Source organism: Phyllobates terribilis, unplaced genomic scaffold, assembly GCF_046119375.1.
Source record: "Phyllobates terribilis strain yellow unplaced genomic scaffold, ASM4611937v1 Scaffold_40__1_contigs__length_11209783, whole genome shotgun sequence".
NCBI classification, from domain to species: domain Eukaryota; kingdom Metazoa; phylum Chordata; class Amphibia; order Anura; family Dendrobatidae; genus Phyllobates; species Phyllobates terribilis.
In genome coordinates this window covers 6732320-6756218 of record NW_027362800.1, presented here as the reverse complement: position 1 = coordinate 6756218, position 23899 = coordinate 6732320, and the positions used below count along the sequence as shown (strand labels likewise).

Below are 23899 nucleotides of genomic sequence, written 5' to 3'. Positions count from 1 at the left end.
GTTACTCTGCTGCGCTTAAAATTTCTTTTTTGGTTTGCTACAATGCCTTTTCTGAAACGTTGTCTCCCTCTGCTGGAACACTGACTTCTTTCATTTAATGCCTGCAGACTATAAAAGAGAAACCAACCCAAAAAGTTTGGTTGATTAGTCTGTGGCATTCTTTTAAACTGTTGCTTATGGCGGTCTCTGTGAGCTTCTCAGTGACATTCAGCCATCCAGGTATCCCGCCTGCAGTAGACGGAATGTGGCAATGGAACGCTGGCTGCGCGTGTCATAATAGGCTCTGAGCCTTTATATACCTGCGCACAGCAGCAGCCACCTTCAGTCTGCTGCTGGACAGCCAGCAGCAGCAGCAGCAGGAGAGGTAATTAATCAGCAACCCTCCTGCTAAGGGTAGACAGCTGCTCGTTCCACCCCCCCCCCCGCCTTAATTGGTTCTCCTCCCTTCCAACGGTGTTGAGGCGGGTGGGAACAGCCGGGGGTTGAGGGTACTGTGCTAAAAGAGGTGGAGTTATGCAGATCTAAAACGCGTGGATTGCAGCAGCAGCAAGCCGAAAAGTGCAGGCATGTGAGGGATCTAGAGGTTGACAGCATGTCTTCTTAACGGGAGTCCAGGTGGCCATCTCCACAAATGGACTTTTCAGAATCCTTGGGTGGCACCGTAGTCGGAAACCAATTCTGGTTATCGCTTCTCGGCCTTTTGGCTAAGATCAAGTGTAGTATCTGTTCTTATCAGTTTAATATCTGATACGTCCCCTATCTGGGGACCATATATTAAATGGATTTTTAGAACAGGGAGATGGAAAAAGAGCTTGCTCTGTCCACTCCACGCATTGACCTGGTATTGCAGTATCTCCAGGACCGGTGCACCCCTTCTTTAATGCAGTTTCTAAAATCAGAAAGAATTGAATTCAATGCTTTTTGTTCATTTTGCTTGTTTGTCGGATTTTGGGATGGACTCTTTGGCTTTGCTTTTCTTCTCCTCATTGGATTTTTCATGTTAAAAGTTGCAGAAGCCAGATGACAAGCTCATTTTGGTTCAACTTCAGCAACTGTGCATTGCATTGCCATGTAATGTAATGTAATGCAATGCTATCTATCTAGCTCTCCCTCTATACTTCCTTTTGGATAAACAGACATATTAGGCAAGCATTTTGGAGCTTTCACCTAAATAACTACAGGTGGTGAGATAAGCTGCACAATATAATTGACCTTTCAGTATATTGTTGCACACACACCATCTATTTAGCAAATGCCCTTGTTATCAACAGCAGCCTTTTAAACTCACCTGAGCTAACAGGTATGTGAGCTGGTTACTCTGCTGCGCTTAAAATTTCTTTTTTGGTTTGCTACAATGCCTTTTCTGAAACGTTGTCTCCCTCTGCTGGAACACTGACTTCTTTCATTTAATGCCTGCAGACTATAAAAGAGAAACCAACCCAAAAAGTTTGGTTGATTAGTCTGTGGCATTCTTTTAAACTGTTGCTTATGGCGGTCTCTGTGAGCTTCTCAGTGACATTCAGCCATCCAGGTATCCCGCCTGCAGTAGACGGAATGTGGCAATGGAACGCTGGCTGCGCGTGTCATAATAGGCTCTGAGCCTTTATATACCTGCGCACAGCAGCAGCCACCTTCAGTCTGCTGCTGGACAGCCAGCAGCAGCAGCAGCAGGAGAGGTAATTAATCAGCAACCCTCCTGCTAAGGGTAGACAGCTGCTCGTTCCACCCCACCCCCCGCCTTAATTGGTTCTCCTCCCTTCCAACGGTGTTGAGGCGGGTGGGAACAGCCGGGGGTTGAGGGTACTGTGCTAAAAGAGGTGGAGTTATGCAGATCTAAAACGCGTGGATTGCAGCAGCAGCAAGCCGAAAAGTGCAGGCATGTGAGGGATCTAGAGGTTGACAGCATGTCTTCTTAACGGGAGTCCAGGTGGCCATCTCCACAAATGGACTTTTCAGAATCCTTGGGTGGCACCGTAGTCGGAAACCAATTCTGGTTATCGCTTCTCGGCCTTTTGGCTAAGATCAAGTGTAGTATCTGTTCTTATCAGTTTAATATCTGATACGTCCCCTATCTGGGGACCATATATTAAATGGATTTTTAGAACAGGGAGATGGAAAAAGAGCTTGCTCTGTCCACTCCACGCATTGACCTGGTATTGCAGTATCTCCAGGACCGGTGCACCCCTTCTTTAATGCAGTTTCTAAAATCAGAAAGAATTGAATTCAATGCTTTTTGTTCATTTTGCTTGTTTGTCGGATTTTGGGATGGACTCTTTGGCTTTGCTTTTCTTCTCCTCATTGGATTTTTCATGTTAAAAGTTGCAGAAGCCAGATGACAAGCTCATTTTGGTTCAACTTCAGCAACTGTGCATTGCATTGCCATGTAATGTAATGTAATGCAATGCTATCTATCTAGCTCTCCCTCTATACTTCCTTTTGGATAAACAGACATATTAGGCAAGCATTTTGGAGCTTTCACCTAAATAACTACAGGTGGTGAGATAAGCTGCACAATATAATTGACCTTTCAGTATATTGTTGCACACACACCATCTATTTAGCAAATGCCCTTGTTATCAACAGCAGCCTTTTAAACTCACCTGAGCTAACAGGTATGTGAGCTGGTTACTCTGCTGCGCTTAAAATTTCTTTTTTGGTTTGCTACAATGCCTTTTCTGAAACGTTGTCTCCCTCTGCTGGAACACTGACTTCTTTCATTTAATGCCTGCAGACTATAAAAGAGAAACCAACCCAAAAAGTTTGGTTGATTAGTCTGTGGCATTCTTTTAAACTGTTGCTTTTGGCGGTCTCTGTGAGCTTCTCAGTGACATTCAGCCATCCAGGTATCCCGCCTGCAGTAGACGGAATGTGGCAATGGAACGCTGGCTGCGCGTGTCATAATAGGCTCTGAGCCTTTATATACCTGCGCACAGCAGCAGCCACCTTCAGTCTGCTGCTGGACAGCCAGCAGCAGCAGCAGCAGGAGAGGTAATTAATCAGCAACCCTCCTGCTAAGGGTAGACAGCTGCTCGTTCCACCCCCCCCCCCCGCCTTAATTGGTTCTCCTCCCTTCCAACGGTGTTGAGGCGGGTGGGAACAGCCGGGGGTTGAGGGTACTGTGCTAAAAGAGGTGGAGTTATGCAGATCTAAAACGCGTGGATTGCAGCAGCAGCAAGCCGAAAAGTGCAGGCATGTGAGGGATCTAGAGGTTGACAGCATGTCTTCTTAACGGGAGTCCAGGTGGCCATCTCCACAAATGGACTTTTCAGAATCCTTGGGTGGCACCGTAGTCGGAAACCAATTCTGGTTATCGCTTCTCGGCCTTTTGGCTAAGATCAAGTGTAGTATCTGTTCTTATCAGTTAAATATCTGATACGTCCCCTATCTGGGGACCATATATTAAATGGATTTTTAGAACAGGGAGATGGAAAAAGAGCTTGCTCTGTCCACTCCACGCATTGACCTGGTATTGCAGTATCTCCAGGACCGGTGCACCCCTTCTTTAATGCAGTTTCTAAAATCAGAAAGAATTGAATTCAATGCTTTTTGTTCATTTTGCTTGTTTGTCGGATTTTGGGATGGACTCTTTGGCTTTGCTTTTCTTCTCCTCATTGGATTTTTCATGTTAAAAGTTGCAGAAGCCAGATGACAAGCTCATTTTGGTTCAACTTCAGCAACTGTGCATTGCATTGCCATGTAATGTAATGTAATGCAATGCTATCTATCTAGCTCTCCCTCTATACTTCCTTTTGGATAAACAGACATATTAGGCAAGCATTTTGGAGCTTTCACCTAAATAACTACAGATGGTGAGATAAGCTGCACAATATAATTGACCTTTCAGTATATTGTTGCACACACACCATCTATTTAGCAAATGCCCTTGTTATCAACAGCAGCCTTTTAAACTCACCTGAGCTAACAGGTATGTGAGCTGGTTACTCTGCTGCGCTTAAAATTTCTTTTTTGGTTTGCTACAATGCCTTTTCTGAAACGTTGTCTCCCTCTGCTGGAACACTGACTTCTTTCATTTAATGCCTGCAGACTATAAAAGAGAAACCAACCCAAAAAGTTTGGTTGATTAGTCTGTGGCATTCTTTTAAACTGTTGCTTATGGCGGTCTCTGTGAGCTTCTCAGTGACATTCAGCCATCCAGGTATCCCGCCTGCAGTAGACGGAATGTGGCAATGGAACGCTGGCTGCGCGTGTCATAATAGGCTCTGAGCCTTTATATACCTGCACACAGCAGCAGCCACCTTCAGTCTGCTGCTGGACAGCCAGCAGCAGCAGCAGGAGAGGTAATTAATCAGCAACCCTCCTGCTAAGGGTAGACAGCTGCTCGTTCCACCCCCCCCCCCCGCCTTAATTGGTTCTACTCCCTTCCAACGGTGTTGAGGCGGGTGGGAACAGCCGGGGGTTGAGGGTACTGTGCTAAAAGAGGTGGAGTTATGCAGATCTAAAACGCGTGGATTGCAGCAGCAGCAAGCCGAAAAGTGCAGGCATGTGAGGGATCTAGAGGTTGACAGCATGTCTTCTTAACGGGAGTCCAGGTGGCCATCTCCACAAATGGACTTTTCAGAATCCTTGGGTGGCACCGTAGTCGGAAACCAATTCTGGTTATCGCTTCTCGGCCTTTTGGCTAAGATCAAGTGTAGTATCTGTTCTTATCAGTTTAATATCTGATACGTCCCCTATCTGGGGACCATATATTAAATGGATTTTTAGAACAGGGAGATGGAAAAAGAGCTTGCTCTGTCCACTCCACGCATTGACCTGGTATTGCAGTATCTCCAGGACCGGTGCACCCCTTCTTTAATGCAGTTTCTAAAATCAGAAAGAATTGAATTCAATGCTTTTTGTTCATTTTGCTTGTTTGTCGGATTTTGGGATGGACTCTTTGGCTTTGCTTTTCTTCTCCTCATTGGATTTTTCATGTTAAAAGTTGCAGAAGCCAGATGACAAGCTCATTTTGGTTCAACTTCAGCAACTGTGCATTGCATTGCCATGTAATGTAATGTAATGCAATGCTATCTATCTAGCTCTCCCTCTATACTTCCTTTTGGATAAACAGACATATTAGGCAAGCATTTTGGAGCTTTCACCTAAATAACTACAGGTGGTGAGATAAGCTGCACAATATAATTGACCTTTCAGTATATTGTTGCACACACACCATCTATTTAGCAAATGCCCTTGTTATCAACAGCAGCCTTTTAAACTCACCTGAGCTAACAGGTATGTGAGCTGGTTACTCTGCTGCGCTTAAAATTTCTTTTTTGGTTTGCTACAATGCCTTTTCTGAAACGTTGTCTCCCTCTGCTGGAACACTGACTTCTTTCATTTAATGCCTGCAGACTATAAAAGAGAAACCAACCCAAAAAGTTTGGTTGATTAGTCTGTGGCATTCTTTTAAACTGTTGCTTTTGGCGGTCTCTGTGAGCTTCTCAGTGACATTCAGCCATCCAGGTATCCCGCCTGCAGTAGACGGAATGTGGCAATGGAACGCTGGCTGCGCGTGTCATAATAGGCTCTGAGCCTTTATATACCTGCGCACAGCAGCAGCCACCTTCAGTCTGCTGCTGGACAGCCAGCAGCAGCAGCAGGAGAGGTAATTAATCAGCAACCCTCCTGCTAAGGGTAGACAGCTGCTCGTTCCACCCCCCCCCCCCGCCTTAATTGGTTCTCCTCCCTTCCAACGGTGTTGAGGCGGGTGGGAACAGCCGGGGGTTGAGGGTACTGTGCTAAAAGAGGTGGAGTTATGCAGATCTAAAACGCGTGGATTGCAGCAGCAGCAAGCCGAAAAGTGCAGGCATGTGAGGGATCTAGAGGTTGACAGCATGTCTTCTTAACGGGAGTCCAGGTGGCCATCTCCACAAATGGACTTTTCAGAATCCTTGGGTGGCACCGTAGTCGGAAACCAATTCTGGTTATCGCTTCTCGGCCTTTTGGCTAAGATCAAGTGTAGTATCTGTTCTTATCAGTTAAATATCTGATACGTCCCCTATCTGGGGACCATATATTAAATGGATTTTTAGAACAGGGAGATGGAAAAAGAGCTTGCTCTGTCCACTCCACGCATTGACCTGGTATTGCAGTATCTCCAGGACCGGTGCACCCCTTCTTTAATGCAGTTTCTAAAATCAGAAAGAATTGAATTCAATGCTTTTTGTTCATTTTGCTTGTTTGTCGGATTTTGGGATGGACTCTTTGGCTTTGCTTTTCTTCTCCTCATTGGATTTTTCATGTTAAAAGTTGCAGAAGCCAGATGACAAGCTCATTTTGGTTCAACTTCAGCAACTGTGCATTGCATTGCCATGTAATGTAATGTAATGCAATGCTATCTATCTAGCTCTCCCTCTATACTTCCTTTTGGATAAACAGACATATTAGGCAAGCATTTTGGAGCTTTCACCTAAATAACTACAGATGGTGAGATAAGCTGCACAATATAATTGACCTTTCAGTATATTGTTGCACACACACCATCTATTTAGCAAATGCCCTTGTTATCAACAGCAGCCTTTTAAACTCACCTGAGCTAACAGGTATGTGAGCTGGTTACTCTGCTGCGCTTAAAATTTCTTTTTTGGTTTGCTACAATGCCTTTTCTGAAACGTTGTCTCCCTCTGCTGGAACACTGACTTCTTTCATTTAATGCCTGCAGACTATAAAAGAGAAACCAACCCAAAAAGTTTGGTTGATTAGTCTGTGGCATTCTTTTAAACTGTTGCTTATGGCGGTCTCTGTGAGCTTCTCAGTGACATTCAGCCATCCAGGTATCCCGCCTGCAGTAGACGGAATGTGGCAATGGAACGCTGGCTGCGCGTGTCATAATAGGCTCTGAGCCTTTATATACCTGCACACAGCAGCAGCCACCTTCAGTCTGCTGCTGGACAGCCAGCAGCAGCAGCAGGAGAGGTAATTAATCAGCAACCCTCCTGCTAAGGGTAGACAGCTGCTCGTTCCACCCCCCCCCCCCGCCTTAATTGGTTCTACTCCCTTCCAACGGTGTTGAGGCGGGTGGGAACAGCCGGGGGTTGAGGGTACTGTGCTAAAAGAGGTGGAGTTATGCAGATCTAAAACGCGTGGATTGCAGCAGCAGCAAGCCGAAAATTGCAGGCATGTGAGGGATCTAGAGGTTGACAGCATGTCTTCTTAACGGGAGTCCAGGTGGCCATCTCCACAAATGGATTTTTCAGAATCCTTGGGTGGCACCGTAGTCGGAAACCAATTCTGGTTATCGCTTCTCGGCCTTTTGGCTAAGATCAAGTGTAGTATCTGTTCTTATCAGTTTAATATCTGATACGTCCCCTATCTGGGGACCATATATTAAATGGATTTTTAGAACAGGGAGATGGAAAAAGAGCTTGCTCTGTCCACTCCACGCATTGACCTGGTATTACAGTATCTCCAGGACCGGTGCACCCCTTCTTTAATGCAGTTTCTAAAATCAGAAAGAATTGAATTCAATGCTTTTTGTTCATTTTGCTTGTTTGTCGGATTTTGGGATGGACTCTTTGGCTTTGATTTTCTTCTCATTGGATTTTTCATGTTAAAAGTTGCAGAAGCCAGATGACAAGCTCATTTTGGTTCAACTTCAGCAACTGTGCATTGCATTGCCATGTAATGTAATGTAATGCAATGCTATCTATCTAGCTCTCCCTCTATACTTCCTTTTGGATAAACAGACATATTAGGCAAGCATTTTGGAGCTTTCACCTAAATAACTACAGGTGGTGAGATAAGCTGCACAATATAATTGACCTTTCAGTATATTGTTGCACACACACCATCTATTTAGCAAATGCCCTTGTTATCAACAGCAGCCTTTTAAACTCACCTGAGCTAACAGGTATGTGAGCTGGTTACTCTGCTGCGCTTAAAATTTCTTTTTTGGTTTGCTACAATGCCTTTTCTGAAACGTTGTCTCCCTCTGCTGGAACACTGACTTCTTTCATTTAATGCCTGCAGACTATAAAAGAGAAACCAACCCAAAAAGTTTGGTTGATTAGTCTGTGGCATTCTTTTAAACTGTTGCTTATGGCGGTCTCTGTGAGCTTCTCAGCGACATTCAGCCATCCAGGTATCCCGCCTGCAGTAGACGGAATGTGGCAATGGAACGCTGGCTGCGCGTGTCATAATAGGCTCTGAGCCTTTATATACCTGCGCACAGCAGCAGCCACCTTCAGTCTGCTGCTGGACAGCCAGCAGCAGCAGCAGCAGGAGAGGTAATTAATCAGCAACCCTCCTGCTAAGGGTAGACAGCTGCTCGTTCCACCCCCCCCCCCCGCCTTAATTGGTTCTCCTCCCTTCCAACGGTGTTGAGGCGGGTGGGAACAGCCGGGGGTTGAGGGTACTGTGCTAAAAGAGGTGGAGTTATGCAGATCTAAAACGCGTGGATTGCAGCAGCAGCAAGCCGAAAAGTGCAGGCATGTGAGGGATCTAGAGGTTGACAGCATGTCTTCTTAACGGGAGTCCAGGTGGCCATCTCCACAAATGGACTTTTCAGAATCCTTGGGTGGCACCGTAGTCGGAAACCAATTCTGGTTATCGCTTCTCGGCCTTTTGGCTAAGATCAAGTGTAGTATCTGTTCTTATCAGTTTAATATCTGATACGTCCCCTATCTGGGGACCATATATTAAATGGATTTTTAGAACAGGGAGATGGAAAAAGAGCTTGCTCTGTCCACTCCACGCATTGACCTGGTATTGCAGTATCTCCAGGACCGGTGCACCCCTTCTTTAATGCAGTTTCTAAAATCAGAAAGAATTGAATTCAATGCTTTTTGTTCATTTTGCTTGTTTGTCGGATTTTGGGATGGACTCTTTGGCTTTGCTTTTCTTCTCCTCATTGGATTTTTCATGTTAAAAGTTGCAGAAGCCAGATGACAAGCTCATTTTGGTTCAACTTCAGCAACTGTGCATTGCATTGCCATGTAATGTAATGTAATGCAATGCTATCTATCTAGCTCTCCCTCTATACTTCCTTTTGGATAAACAGACATATTATGCAAGCATTTTGGAGCTTTCACCTAAATAACTACAGGTGGTGAGATAAGCTGCACAATATAATTGACCTTTCAGTATATTGTTGCACACACACCATCTATTTAGCAAATGCCCTTGTTATCAACAGCAGCCTTTTAAACTCACCTGAGCTAACAGGTATGTGAGCTGGTTACTCTGCTGCGCTTAAAATTTCTTTTTTGGTTTGCTACAATGCCTTTTCTGAAACGTTGTCTCCCTCTGCTGGAACACTGACTTCTTTCATTTAATGCCTGCAGACTATAAAAGAGAAACCAACCCAAAAAGTTTGGTTGATTAGTCTGTGGCATTCTTTTAAACTGTTGCTTATGGCGGTCTCTGTGAGCTTCTCAGTGACATTCAGCCATCCAGGTATCCCGCCTGCAGTAGACGGAATGTGGCAATGGAACGCTGGCTGCGCGTGTCATAATAGGCTCTGAGCCTTTATATACCTGCGCACAGCAGCAGCCACCTTCAGTCTGCTGCTGGACAGCCAGCAGCAGCAGCAGCAGGAGAGGTAATTAATCAGCAACCCTCCTGATAAGGGTAGACAGCTGCTCGTTCCACCCCCCCCCCCCGCCTTAATTGGTTCTCCTCCCTTCCAACGGTGTTGAGGCGGGTGGGAACAGCCGGGGGTTGAGGGTACTGTGCTAAAAGAGGTGGAGTTATGCAGATCTAAAACGCGTGGATTGCAGCAGCAGCAAGCCGAAAAGTGCAGGCATGTGAGGGATCTAGAGGTTGACAGCATGTCTTCTTAACGGGAGTCCAGGTGGCCATCTCCACAAATGGACTTTTCAGAATCCTTGGGTGGCACCGTAGTCGGAAACCAATTCTGGTTATCGCTTCTCGGCCTTTTGGCTAAGATCAAGTGTAGTATCTGTTCTTATCAGTTTAATATCTGATACGTCCCCTATCTGGGGACCATATATTAAATGGATTTTTAGAACAGGGAGATGGAAAAAGAGCTTGCTCTGTCCACTCCACGCATTGACCTGGTATTGCAGTATCTCCAGGACCGGTGCACCCCTTCTTTAATGCAGTTTCTAAAATCAGAAAGAATTGAATTCAATGCTTTTTGTTCATTTTGCTTGTTTGTCGGATTTTGGGATGGACTCTTTGGCTTTGCTTTTCTTCTCCTCATTGGATTTTTCATGTTAAAAGTTGCAGAAGCCAGATGACAAGCTCATTTTGGTTCAACTTCAGCAACTGTGCATTGCATTGCCATGTAATGTAATGTAATGCAATGCTATCTATCTAGCTCTCCCTCTATACTTCCTTTTGGATAAACAGACATATTAGGCAAGCATTTTGGAGCTTTCACCTAAATAACTACAGGTGGTGAGATAAGCTGCACAATATAATTGACCTTTCAGTATATTGTTGCACACACACCATCTATTTAGCAAATGCCCTTGTTATCAACAGCAGCCTTTTAAACTCACCTGAGCTAACAGGTATGTGAGCTGGTTACTCTGCTGCGCTTAAAATTTCTTTTTTGGTTTGCTACAATGCCTTTTCTGAAACGTTGTCTCCCTCTGCTGGAACACTGACTTCTTTCATTTAATGCCTGCAGACTATAAAAGAGAAACCAACCCAAAAAGTTTGGTTGATTAGTCTGTGGCATTCTTTTAAACTGTTGCTTATGGCGGTCTCTGTGAGCTTCTCAGTGACATTCAGCCATCCAGGTATCCCGCCTGCAGTAGACGGAATGTGGCAATGGAACGCTGGCTGCGCGTGTCATAATAGGCTCTGAGCCTTTATATACCTGCGCACAGCAGCAGCCACCTTCAGTCTGCTGCTGGACAGCCAGCAGCAGCAGCAGCAGGAGAGGTAATTAATCAGCAACCCTCCTGCTAAGGGTAGACAGCTGCTCGTTCCACCCCCCCCCCCCGCCTTAATTGGTTCTCCTCCCTTCCAACGGTGTTGAGGCGGGTGGGAACAGCCGGGGGTTGAGGGTACTGTGCTAAAAGAGGTGGAGTTATGCAGATCTAAAACGCGTGGATTGCAGCAGCAGCAAGCCGAAAAGTGCAGGCATGTGAGGGATCTAGAGGTTGACAGCATGTCTTCTTAACGGGAGTCCAGGTGGCCATCTCCACAAATGGACTTTTCAGAATCCTTGGGTGGCACCGTAGTCGGAAACCAATTCTGGTTATCGCTTCTCGGCCTTTTGGCTAAGATCAAGTGTAGTATCTGTTCTTATCAGTTTAATATCTGATACGTCCCCTATCTGGGGACCATATATTAAATGGATTTTTAGAACAGGGAGATGGAAAAAGAACTTGCTCTGTCCACTCCACGCATTGACCTGGTATTGCAGTATCTCCAGGACCGGTGCACCCCTTCTTTAATGCAGTTTCTAAAATCAGAAAGAATTGAATTCAATGCTTTTTGTTCATTTTGCTTGTTTGTCGGATTTTGGGATGGACTCTTTGGCTTTGCTTTTCTTCTCCTCATTGGATTTTTCATGTTAAAAGTTGCAGAAGCCAGATGACAAGCTCATTTTGGTTCAACTTCAGCAACTGTGCATTGCATTGCCATGTAATGTAATGTAATGCAATGCTATCTATCTAGCTCTCCCTCTATACTTCCTTTTGGATAAACAGACATATTAGGCAAGCATTTTGGAGCTTTCACCTAAATAACTACAGGTGGTGAGATAAGCTGCACAATATAATTGACCTTTCAGTATATTGTTGCACACACACCATCTATTTAGCAAATGCCCTTGTTATCAACAGCAGCCTTTTAAACTCACCTGAGCTAACAGGTATGTGAGCTGGTTACTCTGCTGCGCTTAAAATTTCTTTTTTGGTTTGCTACAATGCCTTTTCTGAAACGTTGTCTCCCTCTGCTGGAACACTGACTTCTTTCATTTAATGCCTGCAGACTATAAAAGAGAAACCAACCCAAAAAGTTTGGTTGATTAGTCTGTGGCATTCTTTTAAACTGTTGCTTATGGCGGTCTCTGTGAGCTTCTCAGTGACATTCAGCCATCCAGGTATCCCGCCTGCAGTAGACGGAATGTGGCAATGGAACGCTGGCTGCGCGTGTCATAATAGGCTCTGAGCCTTTATATACCTGCGCACAGCAGCAGCCACCTTCAGTCTGCTGCTGGACAGCCAGCAGCAGCAGCAGCAGGAGAGGTAATTAATCAGCAACCCTCCTGCTAAGGGTAGACAGCTGCTCGTTCCACCCCCCCCCCCGCCTTAATTGGTTCTCCTCCCTTCCAACGGTGTTGAGGCGGGTGGGAACAGCCGGGGGTTGAGGGTACTGTGCTAAAAGAGGTGGAGTTATGCAGATCTAAAACGCGTGGATTGCAGCAGCAGCAAGCCGAAAAGTGCAGGCATGTGAGGGATCTAGAGGTTGACAGCATGTCTTCTTAACGGGAGTCCAGGTGGCCATCTCCACAAATGGACTTTTCAGAATCCTTGGGTGGCACCGTAGTCGGAAACCAATTCTGGTTATCGCTTCTCGGCCTTTTGGCTAAGATCAAGTGTAGTATCTGTTCTTATCAGTTTAATATCTGATACGTCCCCTATCTGGGGACCATATATTAAATGGATTTTTAGAACAGGGAGATGGAAAAAGAGCTTGCTCTGTCCACTCCACGCATTGACCTGGTATTGCAGTATCTCCAGGACCGGTGCACCCCTTCTTTAATGCAGTTTCTAAAATCAGAAAGAATTGAATTCAATGCTTTTTGTTCATTTTGCTTGTTTGTCGGATTTTGGGATGGACTCTTTGGCTTTGCTTTTCTTCTCCTCATTGGATTTTTCATGTTAAAAGTTGCAGAAGCCAGATGACAAGCTCATTTTGGTTCAACTTCAGCAACTGTGCATTGCATTGCCATGTAATGTAATGTAATGCAATGCTATCTATCTAGCTCTCCCTCTATACTTCCTTTTGGATAAACAGACATATTAGGCAAGCATTTTGGAGCTTTCACCTAAATAACTACAGGTGGTGAGATAAGCTGCACAATATAATTGACCTTTCAGTATATTGTTGCACACACACCATCTATTTAGCAAATGCCCTTGTTATCAACAGCAGCCTTTTAAACTCACCTGAGCTAACAGGTATGTGAGCTGGTTACTCTGCTGCGCTTAAAATTTCTTTTTTGGTTTGCTACAATGCCTTTTCTGAAACGTTGTCTCCCTCTGCTGGAACACTGACTTCTTTCATTTAATGCCTGCAGACTATAAAAGAGAAACCAACCCAAAAAGTTTGGTTGATTAGTCTGTGGCATTCTTTTAAACTGTTGCTTATGGCGGTCTCTGTGAGCTTCTCAGTGACATTCAGCCATCCAGGTATCCCGCCTGCAGTAGACGGAATGTGGCAATGGAACGCTGGCTGCGCGTGTCATAATAGGCTCTGAGCCTTTATATACCTGCGCACAGCAGCAGCCACCTTCAGTCTGCTGCTGGACAGCCAGCAGCAGCAGCAGCAGGAGAGGTAATTAATCAGCAACCCTCCTGCTAAGGGTAGACAGCTGCTCGTTCCACCCCCCCCCCCCGCATTAATTGGTTCTCCTCCCTTCCAACGGTGTTGAGGCGGGTGGGAACAGCCGGGGGTTGAGGGTACTGTGCTAAAAGAGGTGGAGTTATGCAGATCTAAAACGCGTGGATTGCAGCAGCAGCAAGCCGAAAAGTGCAGGCATGTGAGGGATCTAGAGGTTGACAGCATGTCTTCTTAACGGGAGTCCAGGTGGCCATCTCCACAAATGGACTTTTCAGAATCCTTGGGTGGCACCGTAGTCGGAAACCAATTCTGGTTATCGCTTCTCGGCCTTTTGGCTAAGATCAAGTGTAGTATCTGTTCTTATCAGTTTAATATCTGATACGTCCCCTATCTGGGGACCATATATTAAATGGATTTTTAGAACAGGGAGATGGAAAAAGAGCTTGCTCTGTCCACTCCACGCATTGACCTGGTATTGCAGTATCTCCAGGACCGGTGCACCCCTTCTTTAATGCAGTTTCTAAAATCAGAAAGAATTGAATTCAATGCTTTTTGTTCATTTTGCTTGTTTGTCGGATTTTGGGATGGACTCTTTGGCTTTGCTTTTCTTCTCCTCATTGGATTTTTCATGTTAAAAGTTGCAGAAGCCAGATGACAAGCTCATTTTGGTTCAACTTCAGCAACTGTGCATTGCATTGCCATGTAATGTAATGTAATGCAATGCTATCTATCTAGCTCTCCCTCTATACTTCCTTTTGGATAAACAGACATATTAGGCAAGCATTTTGGAGCTTTCACCTAAATAACTACAGGTGGTGAGATAAGCTGCACAATATAATTGACCTTTCAGTATATTGTTGCACACACACCATCTATTTAGCAAATGCCCTTGTTATCAACAGCAGCCTTTTAAACTCACCTGAGCTAACAGGTATGTGAGCTGGTTACTCTGCTGCGCTTAAAATTTCTTTTTTGGTTTGCTACAATGCCTTTTCTGAAACGTTGTCTCCCTCTGCTGGAACACTGACTTCTTTCATTTAATGCCTGCAGACTATAAAAGAGAAACCAACCCAAAAAGTTTGGTTGATTAGTCTGTGGCATTCTTTTAAACTGTTGCTTATGGCGGTCTCTGTGAGCTTCTCAGTGACATTCAGCCATCCAGGTATCCCGCCTGCAGTAGACGGAATGTGGCAATGGAACGCTGGCTGCGCGTGTCATAATAGGCTCTGAGCCTTTATATACCTGCGCACAGCAGCAGCCACCTTCAGTCTGCTGCTGGACAGCCAGCAGCAGCAGCAGCAGGAGAGGTAATTAATCAGCAACCCTCCTGCTAAGGGTAGACAGCTGCTCGTTCCACCCCACCCCCCGCCTTAATTGGTTCTCCTCCCTTCCAACGGTGTTGAGGCGGGTGGGAACAGCCGGGGGTTGAGGGTACTGTGCTAAAAGAGGTGGAGTTATGCAGATCTAAAACGCGTGGATTGCAGCAGCAGCAAGCCGAAAAGTGCAGGCATGTGAGGGATCTAGAGGTTGACAGCATGTCTTCTTAACGGGAGTCCAGGTGGCCAACTCCACAAATGGACTTTTCAGAATCCTTGGGTGGCACCGTAGTCGGAAACCAATTCTGGTTATCGCTTCTCGGCCTTTTGGCTAAGATCAAGTGTAGTATCTGTTCTTATCAGTTTAATATCTGATACGTCCCCTATCTGGGGACCATATATTAAATGGATTTTTAGAACAGGGAGATGGAAAAAGAGCTTGCTCTGTCCACTCCACGCATTGACCTGGTATTGCAGTATCTCCAGGACCGGTGCACCCCTTCTTTAATGCAGTTTCTAAAATCAGAAAGAATTGAATTCAATGCTTTTTGTTCATTTTGCTTGTTTGTCGGATTTTGGGATGGACTCTTTGGCTTTGCTTTTCTTCTCCTCATTGGATTTTTCATGTTAAAAGTTGCAGAAGCCAGATGACAAGCTCATTTTGGTTCAACTTCAGCAACTGTGCATTGCATTGCCATGTAATGTAATGTAATGCAATGCTATCTATCTAGCTCTCCCTCTATACTTCCTTTTGGATAAACAGACATATTAGGCAAGCATTTTGGAGCTTTCACCTAAATAACTACAGGTGGTGAGATAAGCTGCACAATATAATTGACCTTTCAGTATATTGTTGCACACACACCATCTATTTAGCAAATGCCCTTGTTATCAACAGCAGCCTTTTAAACTCACCTGAGCTAACAGGTATGTGAGCTGGTTACTCTGCTGCGCTTAAAATTTCTTTTTTGGTTTGCTACAATGCCTTTTCTGAAACGTTGTCTCCCTCTGCTGGAACACTGACTTCTTTCATTTAATGCCTGCAGACTATAAAAGAGAAACCAACCCAAAAAGTTTGGTTGATTAGTCTGTGGCATTCTTTTAAACTGTTGCTTATGGCGGTCTCTGTGAGCTTCTCAGTGACATTCAGCCATCCAGGTATCCCGCCTGCAGTAGACGGAATGTGGCAATGGAACGCTGGCTGCGCGTGTCATAATAGGCTCTGAGCCTTTATATACCTGCGCACAGCAGCAGCCACCTTCAGTCTGCTGCTGGACAGCCAGCAGCAGCAGCAGCAGGAGAGGTAATTAATCAGCAACCCTCCTGCTAAGGGTAGACAGCTGCTCGTTCCACCCCCCCCCCCGCCTTAATTGGTTCTCCTCCCTTCCAACGGTGTTGAGGCGGGTGGGAACAGCCGGGGGTTGAGGGTACTGTGCTAAAAGAGGTGGAGTTATGCAGATCTAAAACGCGTGGATTGCAGCAGCAGCAAGCCGAAAAGTGCAGGCATGTGAGGGATCTAGAGGTTGACAGCATGTCTTCTTAACGGGAGTCCAGGTGGCCATCTCCACAAATGGACTTTTCAGAATCCTTGGGTGGCACCGTAGTCGGAAACCAATTCTGGTTATCGCTTCTCGGCCTTTTGGCTAAGATCAAGTGTAGTATCTGTTCTTATCAGTTTAATATCTGATACGTCCCCTATCTGGGAACCATATATTAAATGGATTTTTAGAACAGGGAGATGGAAAAAGAGCTTGCTCTGTCCACTCCACGCATTGACCTGGTATTGCAGTATCTCCAGGACCGGTGCACCCCTTCTTCAATGCAGTTTCTAAAATCAGAAAGAATTGAATTCAATGCTTTTTGTTCATTTTGCTTGTTTGTCGGATTTTGGGATGGACTCTTTGGCTTTGCTTTTCTTCTCCTCATTGGATTTTTCATGTTAAAAGTTGCAGAAGCCAGATGACAAGCTCATTTTGGTTCAACTTCAGCAACTGTGCATTGCATTGCCATGTAATGTAATGTAATGCAATGCTATCTATCTAGCTCTCCCTCTATACTTCCTTTTGGATAAACAGACATATTAGGCAAGCATTTTGGAGCTTTCACCTAAATAACTACAGGTGGTGAGATAAGCTGCACAATATAATTGACCTTTCAGTATATTGTTGCACACACACCATCTATTTAGCAAATGCCTTTGTTATCAACAGCAGCCTTTTAAACTCACCTGAGCTAACAGGTATGTGAGCTGGTTACTCTGCTGCGCTTAAAATTTCTTTTTTGGTTTGCTACAATGCCTTTTCTGAAACGTTGTCTCCCTCTGCTGGAACACTGACTTCTTTCATTTAATGCCTGCAGACTATAAAAGAGAAACCAACCCAAAAAGTTTGGTTGATTAGTCTGTGGCATTCTTTTAAACTGTTGCTTATGGCGGTCTCTGTGAGCTTCTCAGTGACATTCAGCCATCCAGGTATCCCGCCTGCAGTAGACGGAATGTGGCAATGGAACGCTGGCTGCGCGTGTCATAATAGGCTCTGAGCCTTTATATACCTGCGCACAGCAGCAGCCACCTTCAGTCTGCTGCTGGACAGCCAGCAGCAGCAGCAGCAGGAGAGGTAATTAATCAGCAACCCTCCTGCTAAGGGTAGACAGCTGCTCGTTCCACCCCCCCCCCCCCGCCTTAATTGGTTCTCCTCCCTTCCAACGGTGTTGAGGCGGGTGGGAACAGCCGGGGGTTGAGGGTACTGTGCTAAAAGAGGTGGAGTTATGCAGATCTAAAACGCGTGGATTGCAGCAGCAGCAAGCCGAAAAGTGCAGGCATGTGAGGGATCTAGAGGTTGACAGCATGTCTTCTTAACGGGAGTCCAGGTGGCCATCTCCACAAATGGACTTTTCAGAATCCTTGGGTGGCACCGTAGTCGGAAACTAATTCTGGTTATCGCTTCTCGGCCTTTTGGCTAAGATCAAGTGTAGTATCTGTTCTTATCAGTTTAATATCTGATACGTCCCCTATCTGGGGACCATATATTAAATGGATTTTTAGAACAGGGAGATAAAAAAAGAGCTTGCTCTGTCCACTCCACGCATTGACCTGGTATTGCAGTATCTCCAGGACCGGTGCACCCCTTCTTTAATGCAGTTTCTAAAATCAGAAAGAATTGAATTCAATGCTTTTTGTTCATTTTGCTTGTTTGTCGGATTTTGGGATGGACTCTTTGGCTTTGCTTTTCTTCTCCTCATTGGATTTTTCATGTTAAAAGTTGCAGAAGCCAGATGACAAGCTCATTTTGGTTCAACTTCAGCAACTGTGCATTGCATTGCCATGTAATGTAATGTAATGCAATGCTATCTATCTAGCTCTCCCTCTATACTTCCTTTTGGATAAACAGACATATTAGGCAAGCATTTTGGAGCTTTCACCTAAATAACTACAGGTGGTGAGATAAGCTGCACAATATAATTGACCTTTCAGTATATTGTTGCACACACACCATCTATTTAGCAAATGCCCTTGTTATCAACAGCAGCCTTTTAAACTCACTTGAGCTAACAGGTATGTGAGCTGGTTACTCTGCTGCGCTTAAAATTTCTTTTTTGGTTTGCTACAATGCCTTTTCTGAAACGTTGTCTCCCTCTGCTGGAACACTGACTTCTTTCATTTAATGCCTGCAGACTATAAAAGAGAAACCAACCCAAAAAGTTTGGTTGATTAGTCTGTGGCATTCTTTTAAACTGTTGCTTATGGCGGTCTCTGTGAGCTTCTCAGTGACATTCAGCCATCCAGGTATCCCGCCTGCAGTAGACGGAATGTGGCAATGGAACGCTGGCTGCGCGTGTCATAATAGGCTCTGAGCCTTTATATACCTGCGCACAGCAGCAGCCACCTTCAGTCTGCTGCTGGACAGCCAGCAGCAGCAGCAGCAGGAGAGGTAATTAATCAGCAACCCTCCTGCTAAGGGTAGACAGCTGCTCGTTCCACCCCACCCCCCGCCTTAATTGGTTCTCCTCCCTTCCAACGGTGTTGAGGCGGGTGGGAACAGCCGGGGGTTGAGGGTACTGTGCTAAAAGAGGTGGAGTTATGCAGATCTAAAACGCGTGGATTGCAGCAGCAGCAAGCCGAAAAGTGCAGGCATGTGAGGGATCTAGAGGTTGACAGCATGTCTTCTTAACGGGAGTCCAGGTGGCCAACTCCACAAATGGACTTTTCAGAATCCTTGGGTGGCACCGTAGTCGGAAACCAATTCTGGTTATCGCTTCTCGGCCTTTTGGCTAAGATCAAGTGTAGTATCTGTTCTTATCAGTTTAATATCTGATACGTCCCCTATCTGGGGACCATATATTAAATGGATTTTTAGAACAGGGAGATGGAAAAAGAGCTTGCTCTGTCCACTCCACGCATTGACCTGGTATTGCAGTATCTCCAGGACCGGTGCACCCCTTCTTTAATGCAGTTTCTAAAATCAGAAAGAATTGAATTCAATGCTTTTTGTTCATTTTGCTTGTTTGTCGGATTTTGGGATGGACTCTTTGGCTTTGCTTTTCTTCTCCTCATTGGATTTTTCATGTTAAAAGTTGCAGAAGCCAGATGACAAGCTCATTTTGGTTCAACTTCAGCAACTGTGCATTGCATTGCCATGTAATGTAATGTAATGCAATGCTATCTATCTAGCTCTCCCTCTATACTTCCTTTTGGATAAACAGACATATTAGGCAAGCATTTTGGAGCTTTCACCTAAATAACTACAGGTGGTGAGATAAGCTGCACAATATAATTGACCTTTCAGTATATTGTTGCACACACACCATCTATTTAGCAAATGCCCTTGTTATCAACAGCAGCCTTTTAAACTCACCTGAGCTAACAGGTATGTGAGCTGGTTACTCTGCTGCGCTTAAAATTTCTTTTTTGGTTTGCTACAATGCCTTTTCTGAAACGTTGTCTCCCTCTGCTGGAACACTGACTTCTTTCATTTAATGCCTGCAGACTATAAAAGAGAAACCAACCCAAAAAGTTTGGTTGATTAGTCTGTGGCATTCTTTTAAACTGTTGCTTATGGCGGTCTCTGTGAGCTTCTCAGTGACATTCAGCCATCCAGGTATCCCGCCTGCAGTAGACGGAATGTGGCAATGGAACGCTGGCTGCGCGTGTCATAATAGGCTCTGAGCCTTTATATACCTGCGCACAGCAGCAGCCACCTTCAGTCTGCTGCTGGACAGCCAGCAGCAGCAGCAGCAGGAGAGGTAATTAATCAGCAACCCTCCTGCTAAGGGTAGACAGCTGCTCGTTCCACCCCCCCCCCGCCTTAATTGGTTCTCCTCCCTTCCAACGGTGTTGAGGCGGGTGGGAACAGCCGGGGGTTGAGGGTACTGTGCTAAAAGAGGTGGAGTTATGCAGATCTAAAACGCGTGGATTGCAGCAGCAGCAAGCCGAAAAGTGCAGGCATGTGAGGGATCTAGAGGTTGACAGCATGTCTTCTTAACGGGAGTCCAGGTGGCCATCTCCACAAATGGACTTTTCAGAATCCTTGGGTGGCACCGTAGTCGGAAACCAATTCTGGTTATCGCTTCTCGGCCTTTTGGCTAAGATCAAGTGTAGTATCTGTTCTTATCAGTTTAATATCTGATACGTCCCCTATCTGGGAACCATATATTAAATGGATTTTTAGAACAGGGAGATGGAAAAAGAGCTTGCTCTGTCCACTCCACGCATTGACCTGGTATTGCAGTATCTCCAGGACCGGTGCACCCCTTCTTCAATGCAGTTTCTAAAATCAGAAAGAATTGAATTCAATGCTTTTTGTTCATTTTGCTTGTTTGTCGGATTTTGGGATGGACTCTTTGGCTTTGCTTTTCTTCTCCTCATTGGATTTTTCATGTTAAAAGTTGCAGAAGCCAGATGACAAGCTCATTTTGGTTCAACTTCAGCAACTGTGCATTGCATTGCCATGTAATGTAATGTAATGCAATGCTATCTATCTAGCTCTCCCTCTATACTTCCTTTTGGATAAACAGACATATTAGGCAAGCATTTTGGAGCTTTCACCTAAATAACTACAGGTGGTGAGATAAGCTGCACAATATAATTGACCTTTCAGTATATTGTTGCACACACACCATCTATTTAGCAAATGCCCTTGTTATCAACAGCAGCCTTTTAAACTCACCTGAGCTAACAGGTATGTGAGCTGGTTACTCTGCTGCGCTTAAAATTTCTTTTTTGGTTTGCTACAATGCCTTTTCTGAAACGTTGTCTCCCTCTGCTGGAACACTGACTTCTTTCATTTAATGCCTGCAGACTATAAAAGAGAAACCAACCCAAAAAGTTTGGTTGATTAGTCTGTGGCATTCTTTTAAACTGTTGCTTATGGCGGTCTCTGTGAGCTTCTCAGTGACATTCAGCCATCCAGGTATCCCGCCTGCAGTAGACGGAATGTGGCAATGGAACGCTGGCTGCGCGTGTCATAATAGGCTCTGAGCCTTTATATACCTGCGCACAGCAGCAGCCACCTTCAGTCTGCTGCTGGACAGCCAGCAGCAGCAGCAGCAGGAGAGGTAATTAATCAGCAACCCTCCTGCTAAGGGTAGACAGCTGCTCGTTCCACCCCCCCCCCCCCCCGCCTTAATTGGTTCTCCTCCCTTCCAACGGTGTTGAGGCGGGTGGGAACAGCCGGGGGTTGAGGGTACTGTGCTAAAAGAGGTGGAGTTATGCAGATCTAAAACGCGTGGATTGCAGCAGCAGCAAGCCGAAAAGTGCAGGCATGTGAGGGATCTAGAGGTTGACAGCATGTCTTCTTAACGGGAGTCCAGGTGGCCATCTCCACAAATGGACTTTTCAGAATCCTTGGGTGGCACCGTAGTCGGAAACCAATTCTGGTTATCGCTTCTCGGCCTTTTGGCTAAGATCAAGTGTAGTATCTGTTCTTATCAGTTTAATATCTGATACGTCCCCTATCTGGGGACCATATATTAAATGGATTTTTAGAACAGGGAGATGGAAAAAGAGCTTGCTCTGTCCACTCCACGCATTGACCTGGTATTGCAGTATCTCCAGGACCGGTGCACCCCTTCTTTAATGCAGTTTCTAAAATCAGAAAGAATTGAATTCAATGCTTTTTGTTCATTTTGCTTGTTTGTCGGATTTTGGGATGGACTCTTTGGCTTTGCTTTTCTTCTCCTCATTGGATTTTTCATGTTAAAAGTTGCAGAAGCCAGATGACAAGCTCATTTTGGTTCAACTTCAGCAACTGTGCATTGCATTGCCATGTAATGTAATGTAATGCAATGCTATCTATCTAGCTCTCCCTCTATACTTCCTTTTGGATAAACAGACATATTAGGCAAGCATTTTGGAGCTTTCACCTAAATAACTACAGGTGGTGAGATAAGCTGCACAATATAATTGACCTTTCAGTATATTGTTGCACACACACCATCTATTTAGCAAATGCCCTTGTTATCAACAGCAGCCTTTTAAACTCACCTGAGCTAACAGGTATGTGAGCTGGTTACTCTGCTGCGCTTAAAATTTCTTTTTTGGTTTGCTACAATGCCTTTTCTGAAACGTTGTCTCCCTCTGCTGGAACACTGACTTCTTTCATTTAATGCCTGCAGACTATAAAAGAGAAACCAACCCAAAAAGTTTGGTTGATTAGTCTGTGGCATTCTTTTAAACTGTTGCTTATGGCGGTCTCTGTGAGCTTCTCAGTGACATTCAGCCATCCAGGTATCCCGCCTGCAGTAGACGGAATGTGGCAATGGAACGCTGGCTGCGCGTGTCATAATAGGCTCTGAGCCTTTATATACCTGCGCACAGCAGCAGCCACCTTCAGTCTGCTGCTGGACAGCCAGCAGCAGCAGCAGCAGGAGAGGTAATTAATCAGCAACACTCCTGTTAAGGGTAGACAGCTGCTCGTTCCACCCCCCCCCCGCCTTAATTGGTTCTCCTCCCTTCCAACGGTGTTGAGGCGGGTGGGAACAGCCGGGGGTTGAGGGTACTGTGCTAAAAGAGGTGGAGTTATGCAGATCTAAAACGCGTGGATTGCAGCAGCAGCAAGCCGAAAAGTGCAGGCATGTGAGGGATCTAGAGGTTGACAGCATGTCTTCTTAACGGGAGTCCAGGTGGCCATCTCCACAAATGGACTTTTCAGAATCCTTGGGTGGCACCGTAGTCGGAAACCAATTCTGGTTATCGCTTCTCGGCCTTTTGGCTAAGATCAAGTGTAGTATCTGTTCTTATCAGTTTAATATCTGATATGTCCCCTATCTGGGGACCATATATTAAATGGATTTTTAGAACAGGGAGATGGAAAAAGAGCTTGCTCTGTCCACTCCACGCATTGACCTGGTATTGCAGTATCTCCAGGACCGGTGCACCCCTTCTTTAATGCAGTTTCTAAAATCAGAAAGAATTGAATTCAATGCTTTTTGTTCATTTTGCTTGTTTGTCGGATTTTGGGATGGACTCTTTGGCTTTGCTTTTCTTCTCCTCATTGGATTTTTCATGTTAAAAGTTGCAGAAGCCAGATGACAAGCTCACTTTGGTTCAACATCAGCAACTGTGCATTGCATTGCCATGTAATGTAATGTAATGCAATGCTATCTATCTAGCTCTCCCTCTATACTTCCTTTTGGATAAACAGACATATTAGGCAAGCATTTTGGAGCTTTCACCTAAATAACTACAGGTGGTGAGATAAGCTGCACAATATAATTGACCTTTCAGTATATTGTTGCACACACACCATCTATTTAGCAAATGCCCTTGTTATCAACAGCAGCCTTTTAAACTCACCTGAGCTAACAGGTATGTGAGCTGGTTACTCTGCTGCGCTTAAAATTTCTTTTTTGGTTTGCTACAATGCCTTTTCTGAAACGTTGTCTCCCTCTGCTGGAACACTGACTTCTTTCATTTAATGCCTGCAGACTATAAAAGAGAAACCAACCCAAAAAGTTTGGTTGATTAGTCTGTGGCATTCTTTTAAACTGTTGCTTATGGCGGTCTCTGTGAGCTTCTCAGTGACATTCAGCCATCCAGGTATCCCGCCTGCAGTAGACGGAATGTGGCAATGGAACGCTGGCTGCGCGTGTCATAATAGGCT

General features: G+C 45.1%; 18 non-coding genes across 18 annotated transcripts; all 18 read left to right on the top strand.

Annotated features, from left to right (window-relative positions):
• The first annotated feature begins 684 nt into the window (after positions 1-684).
• LOC141188767 (U2 spliceosomal RNA) lies at positions 685-875 on the top strand. Its single transcript, XR_012262848.1, has one exon. It is a non-coding gene; the product is annotated as a U2 spliceosomal RNA (small nuclear RNA).
• Positions 876-1996: 1121 nt separating this feature from the next.
• On the top strand, positions 1997-2187 carry LOC141188766 (U2 spliceosomal RNA). The gene has a single exon (XR_012262847.1). It is a non-coding gene; the product is annotated as a U2 spliceosomal RNA (small nuclear RNA).
• A 1122-nt stretch (positions 2188-3309) lies between these two features.
• Positions 3310-3500, top strand: LOC141185073 (U2 spliceosomal RNA). Its single transcript, XR_012259769.1, has one exon. It is a non-coding gene; the product is annotated as a U2 spliceosomal RNA (small nuclear RNA).
• Positions 3501-4619: 1119 nt separating this feature from the next.
• Positions 4620-4810, top strand: LOC141188765 (U2 spliceosomal RNA). The gene has a single exon (XR_012262846.1). It is a non-coding gene; the product is annotated as a U2 spliceosomal RNA (small nuclear RNA).
• Positions 4811-5929: 1119 nt separating this feature from the next.
• Positions 5930-6120, top strand: LOC141185072 (U2 spliceosomal RNA). The gene has a single exon (XR_012259768.1). It is a non-coding gene; the product is annotated as a U2 spliceosomal RNA (small nuclear RNA).
• A 1119-nt stretch (positions 6121-7239) lies between these two features.
• On the top strand, positions 7240-7430 carry LOC141184164 (U2 spliceosomal RNA). Its single transcript, XR_012258945.1, has one exon. It is a non-coding gene; the product is annotated as a U2 spliceosomal RNA (small nuclear RNA).
• Positions 7431-8549: 1119 nt separating this feature from the next.
• LOC141188764 (U2 spliceosomal RNA) lies at positions 8550-8740 on the top strand. Its single transcript, XR_012262845.1, has one exon. It is a non-coding gene; the product is annotated as a U2 spliceosomal RNA (small nuclear RNA).
• A 1122-nt stretch (positions 8741-9862) lies between these two features.
• On the top strand, positions 9863-10053 carry LOC141188763 (U2 spliceosomal RNA). Its single transcript, XR_012262844.1, has one exon. It is a non-coding gene; the product is annotated as a U2 spliceosomal RNA (small nuclear RNA).
• A 1122-nt stretch (positions 10054-11175) lies between these two features.
• Positions 11176-11366, top strand: LOC141185218 (U2 spliceosomal RNA). The gene has a single exon (XR_012259901.1). It is a non-coding gene; the product is annotated as a U2 spliceosomal RNA (small nuclear RNA).
• A 1121-nt stretch (positions 11367-12487) lies between these two features.
• LOC141188762 (U2 spliceosomal RNA) lies at positions 12488-12678 on the top strand. Its single transcript, XR_012262843.1, has one exon. It is a non-coding gene; the product is annotated as a U2 spliceosomal RNA (small nuclear RNA).
• Positions 12679-13800: 1122 nt separating this feature from the next.
• On the top strand, positions 13801-13991 carry LOC141188760 (U2 spliceosomal RNA). The gene has a single exon (XR_012262841.1). It is a non-coding gene; the product is annotated as a U2 spliceosomal RNA (small nuclear RNA).
• Positions 13992-15112: 1121 nt separating this feature from the next.
• On the top strand, positions 15113-15303 carry LOC141188759 (U2 spliceosomal RNA). Its single transcript, XR_012262840.1, has one exon. It is a non-coding gene; the product is annotated as a U2 spliceosomal RNA (small nuclear RNA).
• Positions 15304-16424: 1121 nt separating this feature from the next.
• On the top strand, positions 16425-16615 carry LOC141184926 (U2 spliceosomal RNA). Its single transcript, XR_012259635.1, has one exon. It is a non-coding gene; the product is annotated as a U2 spliceosomal RNA (small nuclear RNA).
• Positions 16616-17738: 1123 nt separating this feature from the next.
• On the top strand, positions 17739-17929 carry LOC141184482 (U2 spliceosomal RNA). The gene has a single exon (XR_012259233.1). It is a non-coding gene; the product is annotated as a U2 spliceosomal RNA (small nuclear RNA).
• Positions 17930-19050: 1121 nt separating this feature from the next.
• On the top strand, positions 19051-19241 carry LOC141188758 (U2 spliceosomal RNA). Its single transcript, XR_012262839.1, has one exon. It is a non-coding gene; the product is annotated as a U2 spliceosomal RNA (small nuclear RNA).
• A 1120-nt stretch (positions 19242-20361) lies between these two features.
• LOC141184924 (U2 spliceosomal RNA) lies at positions 20362-20552 on the top strand. The gene has a single exon (XR_012259634.1). It is a non-coding gene; the product is annotated as a U2 spliceosomal RNA (small nuclear RNA).
• Positions 20553-21677: 1125 nt separating this feature from the next.
• LOC141188757 (U2 spliceosomal RNA) lies at positions 21678-21868 on the top strand. The gene has a single exon (XR_012262838.1). It is a non-coding gene; the product is annotated as a U2 spliceosomal RNA (small nuclear RNA).
• Positions 21869-22988: 1120 nt separating this feature from the next.
• LOC141186617 (U2 spliceosomal RNA) lies at positions 22989-23179 on the top strand. Its single transcript, XR_012260878.1, has one exon. It is a non-coding gene; the product is annotated as a U2 spliceosomal RNA (small nuclear RNA).
• The last annotated feature ends 720 nt before the right edge of the window (positions 23180-23899 follow it).